Here is an 8511-nt window from a genome sequence, read left to right on the forward strand (position 1 = left end):
AGCTAAATATAAGATAGCTGACCAAGTATATCATTAAATATCATAGCAGTACATACATAGTCAAACTTTGTTGGTCATAACATAATGGCACATAACATCAAGTGCGCTTCAAGGGGCATTACAAATTCGTTTTTAATATTTTGTCACACAAAATAGAATCTTCCGATTAAGGCATGAAACGTGTAACAAATAAGGAGAACATACTTTCAGTTCAGGATGACAGTGGAGTGAAGAAAAGTTTACAGAGTAGAGTTCAATGAAACACTAAATATCACGTGAGTGGTATTAGGTGATCCAAGAAATATTGATTGAATGCATTTAAATTACCTGTGGCAAAGCTATGTATAAGCAGCTACTTCCTTTATATGCATACAAGGCAAAGGCAACAAGTTGCAATCTAAAAAGCCACCTGAGTGGGTTGTGATTGTGCGATATTTATAAAAATATTTCTCCATGTTGCACCTCCTTACGCCTACCCTGGGGAAGAGTAGGATTCTGACGCATTTTCAGGTCTACGAAACTTTGTAAATCTGGGAATGCGGCAGAATCCATGGGTGTTACTTAGGAACACCTATAGCAACACCCATGGCACGCCCCTTTCAAGCAAAGTGCTGTGTAAAAAGGGGCCGTATTTACAAGCACACAAAAGCCATGCAGGGTGGCTTTACGTGTCCTTGTAAAAATGAAGCAACTCCCAGCATGCAAAACAGCTGAACTCACCTGTGAGGCCCACCAAAGGGTAATTATTGATTAGCATGCAGAGAAGAGAAAATGCGTGTGAGTGCTTCTGTGAACTCACCGTCTGCCTATGATTAAAGAGTAGGAGCTCTGAAATGGAATGCAGGTGTTGGTTTTATGAATAAAGCTTTGGATTGAAGATTTCACTGTTGAGTGCGTCTTTGTTTCAGGGCAAGTTGTTTGGTTAGACATATATATATTGCCCAGTGGCAGTCATCATGGGTAGTTATAGTTAGGTCAGCATTTCATTAGGAGATGTCACTTTTGGTTTGATAATAACTTTAGTGCCGTTTGATGAATCTTCAAGAAATGTTTCTAAATTAGTACTAATTTTTGCCTATTCAGTGCATGGAAAGTTTTGAGGTGATCGATTAAGGGGGGCCGTGAAAAAAGAGGGTGCAAAATGCAAAATTCCTATGCATGTTTCATAGATTTTTTTATGAATTACTACTGCAAAAACTGCTGAAAGGGATTACACCAAATTTGTCAGAAAGCTAGATCTTGGTCCAGAATGCAGGCATTTTGTGATTTAGTGTGAATCTGTTCCATAGTTTTTGAGATATTAAGGTAAAAAAATATTTGTGTATCTGGATGGTTGGGTTTGAGGGACTCTTGCAAGAGTCCATCGAACTCAATTTAAAAATATGATGTGTTCTGATTGGCCCAGGGGGCTTTTTTTCCCCGGACCAATTCAGTTCCACAGGAGACACGTTCCTGTGGGAGCAAGTGCCCTGATTGGCTGCTTGCAACATGAAGTACAATGTTGCAGGAAACCATTACAATACTCTGGGCTTAGTACCTAGTCCTGAGTTTAATAATGTTTTTTAAAAGCAGGCAGGGTACGGATAACATGCTCACCTATGCCTTATGGGTGGGTCCAAGAGGGACCCTCCCTGGGCTAAAATTAAAAAAAATATTTTTTAGAAAGCCACAGCTTATTTTTAAAAAAAACACCTACCTAGGTTTTATATTTAAATATTTCCATCCCCAAGTGGGCCATGAGTTGAGGGTCTTTATTTAAACACTCGTGGAGGGAATGTGAGAGGAGACTCATTTCCCTGCCCCAGTTCTGGCCCCAGGGACCACTTATCCCAGTATCGAATACTTGAAAGAGAGGAGAGGGGCATGGTGACCTGCTCCCTGAGCCACTAATGGGCCCTTGGGACCCCAACCCTTGGGGATGAATTTTCAAACATAGGTGAATGGGTGCATGGCCTCCCACTCTGATCCTCAGGTCCCCCATGCCCCAAAGCAGGCTCAAACACTGTGTCCCCGGGAGACCACCCCTGGGATACAGTTGTTTCCCTGCCCATAAGGGTACAGTCATGAAATCATATGTCTGATCCCACCCATTGGGAGCATTTTTAAAGCTCCTCCTGGGTGGTAGCAGACATGCCTTCCCTGCCCACAAGAATGCAATGATAAGGAGGCAGGTTTCCTTATGGTAGAATTTACAGTCATGCCGACAATATACTTCCTTCAAAAGGTGCATAAGAATGCAAAAGAGTCACCAGGGAGGCCCGTCATTTACAGCATTGGTTCCCTCTTTGAGAAAAGATCACAATATTTATAATTATTTCTGCCACCAAAAGGGAAACAGTTAAATACATTTTTATGTGACACAAAATATTTCCTATGCTATTACAGAATATTCCCTGCAGAAAGATACCAAATGATCACTATGGACTTCACCTTGCTATATACCTGTATTAATCATGAGCTTGGGCTGACAGCGCATATATTCTTTTTGAAGAAAAAACATTTTGCCAAACTGGATCATGTCAACATATTACTTGAAATGATGAAGAACATTTTAAAGAATAACTATTTCCTTTTTGGCAGTGAGGTATATCAGCAAATATGCTGAACAGCCGTGGGAAATTCATTTGCTCCAAGGTATGCAAATGTCACTATGGAATAGTGGGATAGGAAATTTGTATGGACAAAACAACATGAGAAATAGCTTGAAAATACCAATATCTGGCTATGTTATATTGATAAATTATTTGTGATACAGGATGATAATGTGGAAGAATTTAAATAATATTTTACAAGTCTTAACAGCAATCCACACAATATTTGTTTAACACATTTTATCATTGATGAAAATTTTTTGTTTTTGGATACTTTGATCTATGTGGAGAATCAGAGATTGGAACCAATGCTATTTAGAATAAGCACTGACACATTAATGTCCTCCATGCCAAATGCCATCATAACTGGAGATTCAAATGAAGCAAACCTTATGGAGGAATTCTAAGAATACAAAGAACGCGTTCCACAGAAAAGGAGCTCAAAATTAATCTTCCAAGAGTGAAAAAGAAACCTCTATCTTGGAGGTACCCTTCTAAAGTCCTAGAGGAAGCAGAAGAACAAATGAAGCTGATAACAAGAACTGAGTTTCTAAAAAAAACTAAAATGATTAGAAGGATCATGAGAAAATGTTATCATTTACTAATTAATGACAATGACCCAAGAGACAAAATTGGCCCATTTCTGAAACTGACATTCAAAAAGGCACTGTCACTTTCTAGAATTCTGACAAGCAGCTATTTTTTTCATAAGAAGAAAAAGTATGATCATGGTTTAAATCTGAAGAAAGTAATGTGTTTTGGTAGTGTACTAAATGTAAAGCTTGCAGATATGGCATTTCATTAAAGGAATATTCAATGAAGAAAAGGACATATTCAATCAGAAAGACAATTACTTGTAAGATCACCTTTTAATCAATCAATCAATCAATCATGGCATTTGTAAAGTGCACTACATACCCGCGAGGGTCTCAAGGCGCTAGGGGGAGTAGGGGGAAGCTGCTACTGTTTAAAGAGCCAGGTCTTGAGAAGTCTTCTGAAGATCAGAAGGTCTTTGGTCTGCCGCAGGCGGATGGGGAGGGTGTTCCATGTCTTGGCGGCGAGGTGGGAGAATGATTTGCCGCCGGCGGCCACTCTTCAGATGTGGGGGATGGTGGCGAGGGCACGGTCTGCGGAGCAGAACTGGCGGTTGGGGGTGTAGAGGCTGAGTCGGCTGTTGAGGTACGTTGGTCCGGTGTTGTGGAGTGCCTTGTGTGAGGAGTTTGAAGGTTATCCTCTTGTTGACAGGGAGCCAGTGTAGGTCTCTCAGGTGGGGTGTGAAGTGGCTGTGGCGAGGGTCAGGAGGATCAGGCATGCAGAGGCGTTCTGGATGTGTTGAAGCCGTTTCAGGAGTTTTGCCGGGGCTCCTGCGTAGAGTGCGTTTCCGTAGTCCAGTCTACTGTTGATGAGGGCCTGGGTGACCGTCCTTCTTGTTTCGGTGGGGATCCACTTGAAGATCCTGCGAAGCATGTGGAGGGTGTTGAAGCAGGAGGAGGAGATGGCGTTGACCTGCTTTGTCATGGAGAGGGTAGAGTCGAGGATGACCCCTAGGTTGCGTGCGTGGTCGGTGGGTGTTGGGGTTGTTCCTAGTGCAGTAGGCCACCAGGAGTCATCCCAGGCCGAGGGGGTGGATCGGAGGATGAGGACCTCCGTCTTGTCCGAGTTCAGCTTCAGTTGGCTGTTCCTCATCCAGTCGGCGACGGCCTTCATTCCTTTGTGGAGGTTGGTTTTGGTGGTGTGGGGGTCCTTGGTGAGGGAGAAGATCAGCTGGGTGTCGTCAGCGTAGGAGATGACGTTGAGGTCGTGCCGTCGTGCGATGTGGGCGAGTGGTGCCATGTAGACGTTGAACAACGTTGGGCTGAGGGATGAGCCTTGGGGTACGCTGCAGATGATCTCGGTGGCTTCGGAGCGGAAGGGGAAGGCGAACGCTTTGTGTTCTGCCAGAGAGGAAGGAGGAGGTCCAGTCCAGGGCTTTCTCTTGGATTCCGACGTCGTAGAGGCTTGTTCATAGTGTGCGGTGGCAGACCGTGTCGAAGGCGGCTGACAGGTCCAGGAGGATGAGGGCCATGGTTTCTCTGTTGCCTAGCAGGGACCTGATGTCATCGGTGGCGGCGATGAGGGCAGTTTCGGTGCTGTGGTTGCTGCGGAACCCAGACTGGGAGGGTCCAGGATGCTGTTCTCCTCGAGGAAGCTGGTCAGTTGTTTGTTGACGGCCTTTTCGATGATCTTCGCCGGGAACGGGAGCACGGAGATGGGTCGGAAGTTCTTGAGGTCCTTGGGGTCCGCCTTGGGTTTCTTGAGTAAGGTGTTGATCTCTGCGTGCTTCCAGCTCTCTGGGAAGGTCGCTGTCTCAAAGGAGATGTTGATGGTTTTCCGGAGATGGGGTGCGAGGGTGCTGCTGGCTTTTTTGAAGATGTGGTGTGGGCAGGGGTCTTCCGGGGATCTGGAGTGGACGGTGTTCATGATCTTGATGGTGTCGTCGTCGTTGATGTTGGTCCACCTTTGTGGTTTACATTTTAAAACATCCATGTCATCTATTATATATAGCAAGTACGACATGTCAGTTGCAGCAATGAATACTGAAATATCTACGGGCAATAAAGAAGATAGATAGGAAATATCCCATAGCAAGACATTATAAAACAATGCCTGATGGGCATGTGTCATCTTGGGGCATTGACAAATTTTAAAAAACAATACGGAGGAGACAGAACATATCTATTACGACAACTAAAATCAAAAAACATAATCAAATGCAGATCAGAAATCCCATATTGACCTAACCTAGATGAGAAACCACATGTGCAGTTGTGACTAATATTTTGAGAACAATATTTAGCATCATTTTGCCAAGAATAATCTGTTATCAGTTTTGAAAAGAAAGAAAAATCCTTGGATCAAGGATTGGTGACAGTGAACATTATGTATTGATATAAAATAACAGTTAATAACATAGAAATGGGTAAAGAAGTTTAAAGGTAAACCCACTAGAGTGTGATGCAGGGCGTAGAAGCAAATGAAAGATATGATATATGCTCACTAGCGGGAAAGTGTTAGCACAGTCTGATTTTGGATTTGAGTTTGCTGATATGTTTATTTATTTTTGATAAAAACACTATTAATGTGGTAACTAAATTGAAACTCGTCTCTATGACATGAGACCTAGCGAGAAATACAAAAAATGATTGGGTAATTGGGTTTGAAATGTTATGTTATGTTAATTTTTATAGTGCACTATTCACCTGAAAGGGTATCCAGGCACTTCGGCAAGCGTTGTAGGTGGGTGGTCCCAAGATGCTTAGATAAAGAATCAGGCCTTCAGTTTCTTGTGGAACTCAATAAGTGAGGAGGAGGCTCTGATGTGTTGAGGGAGGTCGTTCAGGGTCTTGGGTGCGATATCGGAGAATGAGCAACCTCCATTTTTGCTTTTGCAGGTGCATGTGTGTGAGTGAGAGAGAGGAAGAGCATAGGTGTATGGTGGGTTGGTGAAAGTGTATGTGGCTGTTCCGGTATTCTGGTGTTGTGTTGTGTAGGGCTCTGTATGTGTGTGCAAGAAGTGTGAATTGGCTACGCTGTGAACTTGGAGCCAGTGAAGCTTTCTAAGGTGTGGAGTGATGTGGGTGTAGTGTGGGAGGTCAAGTATGAGTCTTGTGGCTGCGTTCTGGATGGCCTGAAGTCTGTGTAGGAGTTGTTTGGAGACTCCAGCGTAGAGAGTGTGACCATAGTTCAGCCTGCTGGTGATGAGTGCTTGTGTGACAGGCTGTCCGGTGTTGTGAGGCAACCATTTGAAGACTTTTCGCAGCAAGCCTGGGATGTGAAAGCCAAAGATGCACACTTTGTTGACTTAAGTCATCAGGTTGAGCTTGTCACCTAAGATGATTCCTAGATTTCTTGCATGGTCTGTGGGTGTTGATCCTAGCTCCAATAGACACCAGGTGGAATCCCATGGGGAGGTCTTGTTGCCAAAGACCAGTACTTGTCAGAGTTGAGCATCAAGCAGTTAGTTCGCATCCAATCTGCTATCATGTTCATGCAATTGGTGAAGCTGGTTCTGGTGGCATTTGTCTTGTCATTCAGGAAGAGGATGAGTTTGGTGTCATTGGAGTAGTAGATGACGGTGATGTCGTGTGATCGGATGATGCTGGCAAGTGGTGTCATGTATATTTTGAAAAGAGTGGGGTTGGGGGACAATCCCTTTGGGACACTGCATATCAGTTTCTTTGATTTGAAGGGTGGCAGCCTGACCCTTTGGGTTCTTTCCATGAGGAAGTAACAGATCCATTTGAGAGTAGATTCTTCTATGCTAATCTCATGTAGTCTTCTGATGAGGATATTGTGGGAGTCAGTGTCAAAGGCTGTGGAGAGTTTGAGTAGGATGAAGGCTGCTGTTTTTCCTTGGTCCAGGCTGTGGTTCATTCTGAATCCTGATTATGTATTGTCTAGAAGATGGTGAAGTTCGAAGTGGCTTGTGAGTTGCTAGTTAACTGCCTTCTCAATCACTTTGGCGATGTAAAATCAATAATACGTGTTACCAACATTACATGTCATGTAATTGTGTGAATTTTCTTAAATGTGTTTTCATGAACCTGTAGGGTCTGCATAATGGACCGTTCTGTACATTTTGATTCAGTATCCCACTGGGGCTAAATGTAGGTCTATTTGACGCAATTTATGCAATATGAGCAATTGCCTTGTACTGACTAAATTTGTGCATAGGCAGTTCGCCCACTAAGGCGGGACTTTATTCCAATTGTTTATATTGATTAACACCAAAATTACTTTAATGGTGCCTATGAGGGTTGATGTATTTTACTGAAGTATATTCATATCATTTGTTATTTGAATCTAGGAGCACAGTTACATTCAATGTTCAGTGCATGGGTCAAATAAGTTGCTACTTAATTGGTAATATCTGATTACCGAATTCAAATGTATTTCGAATATTATTGCAGAATATTATTGCAAAATGCTTTGGATCATGATATAATATGGCCACCTGCAGTTCTAACAACATGACATGTAATGTTGGTAATACGTATTATTGATTTTACATCGTCTTAAAATGGCCACCGCAGTTAACACTGTTTTGTATATATCATATGGGTGTAGTCCCTCTTCTACTTTTAAAGGAAGTGGATATAATCGCAATTGATGAATTTGTGTAACTAGGAGCGTGAGCAAGGCGCAAGCCAAAATGCGTACCTTTCTATTCCATTAAAAACTTTATTTAGCATGCTGGAGTGTCCGAGTACTTTCTGCCAATAGCGGAGGATTTGGAGTGAAAATTGGGGCCCCCGGTAGCCTGACCTCGGACCGCCCGAGTGACAGCCTCGCAAACCCAAGCGGGACTGCTGTGGTGCTAATTGTGGGATCGAGGCTGAACCCCTTCCTGACTGCGATGTCGAGGTGTTAGGACCGGTTGAGAATAAATGGTCCAGAGTGCGATCTGCAACTGCGCATTGAGAGTGTAAGCGCAGAACTGCAACCCGACGTTGTGAGTGAGAAAGTTTTACGCAGAGAAACACTAGGAGCATTTGGACCTGAGCGGAGAAATCGTTCGGGTGCACCGGGACCGTGTACGGCGTTGGAGGACGCGGACAGCGATTCTGGGAGGTGAGTGTGAATCCATCTCGGGTCTTAGTAACTCTGTGTGTGTTCCCTGTGAGTTAGAGGGGCTGGGAGCTAGTTTAAACAAAAGACGAAGGAGTCTTGTAACCGGCACCTGCATGCTACACACATATTTAAAGGACAATGGCTGCAACTCTAGAAGCAAAGAGGAAAGAACCTGCAGATAAACAATTTTTTACACAAATGGGGGCCAGTGGGAGTTCATTAACCCCTTCGCCAAGTATAACAGATGAAGTAAAGGTGCAAACTTTGCATAATGAATTGAATAGATTGCACAAGAAAGAATGATCTAAGT

Source organism: Triturus cristatus, chromosome 4_1 (genome assembly GCF_964204655.1).
Source record: "Triturus cristatus chromosome 4_1, aTriCri1.1, whole genome shotgun sequence".
Taxonomy (NCBI): domain Eukaryota; kingdom Metazoa; phylum Chordata; class Amphibia; order Caudata; family Salamandridae; genus Triturus; species Triturus cristatus.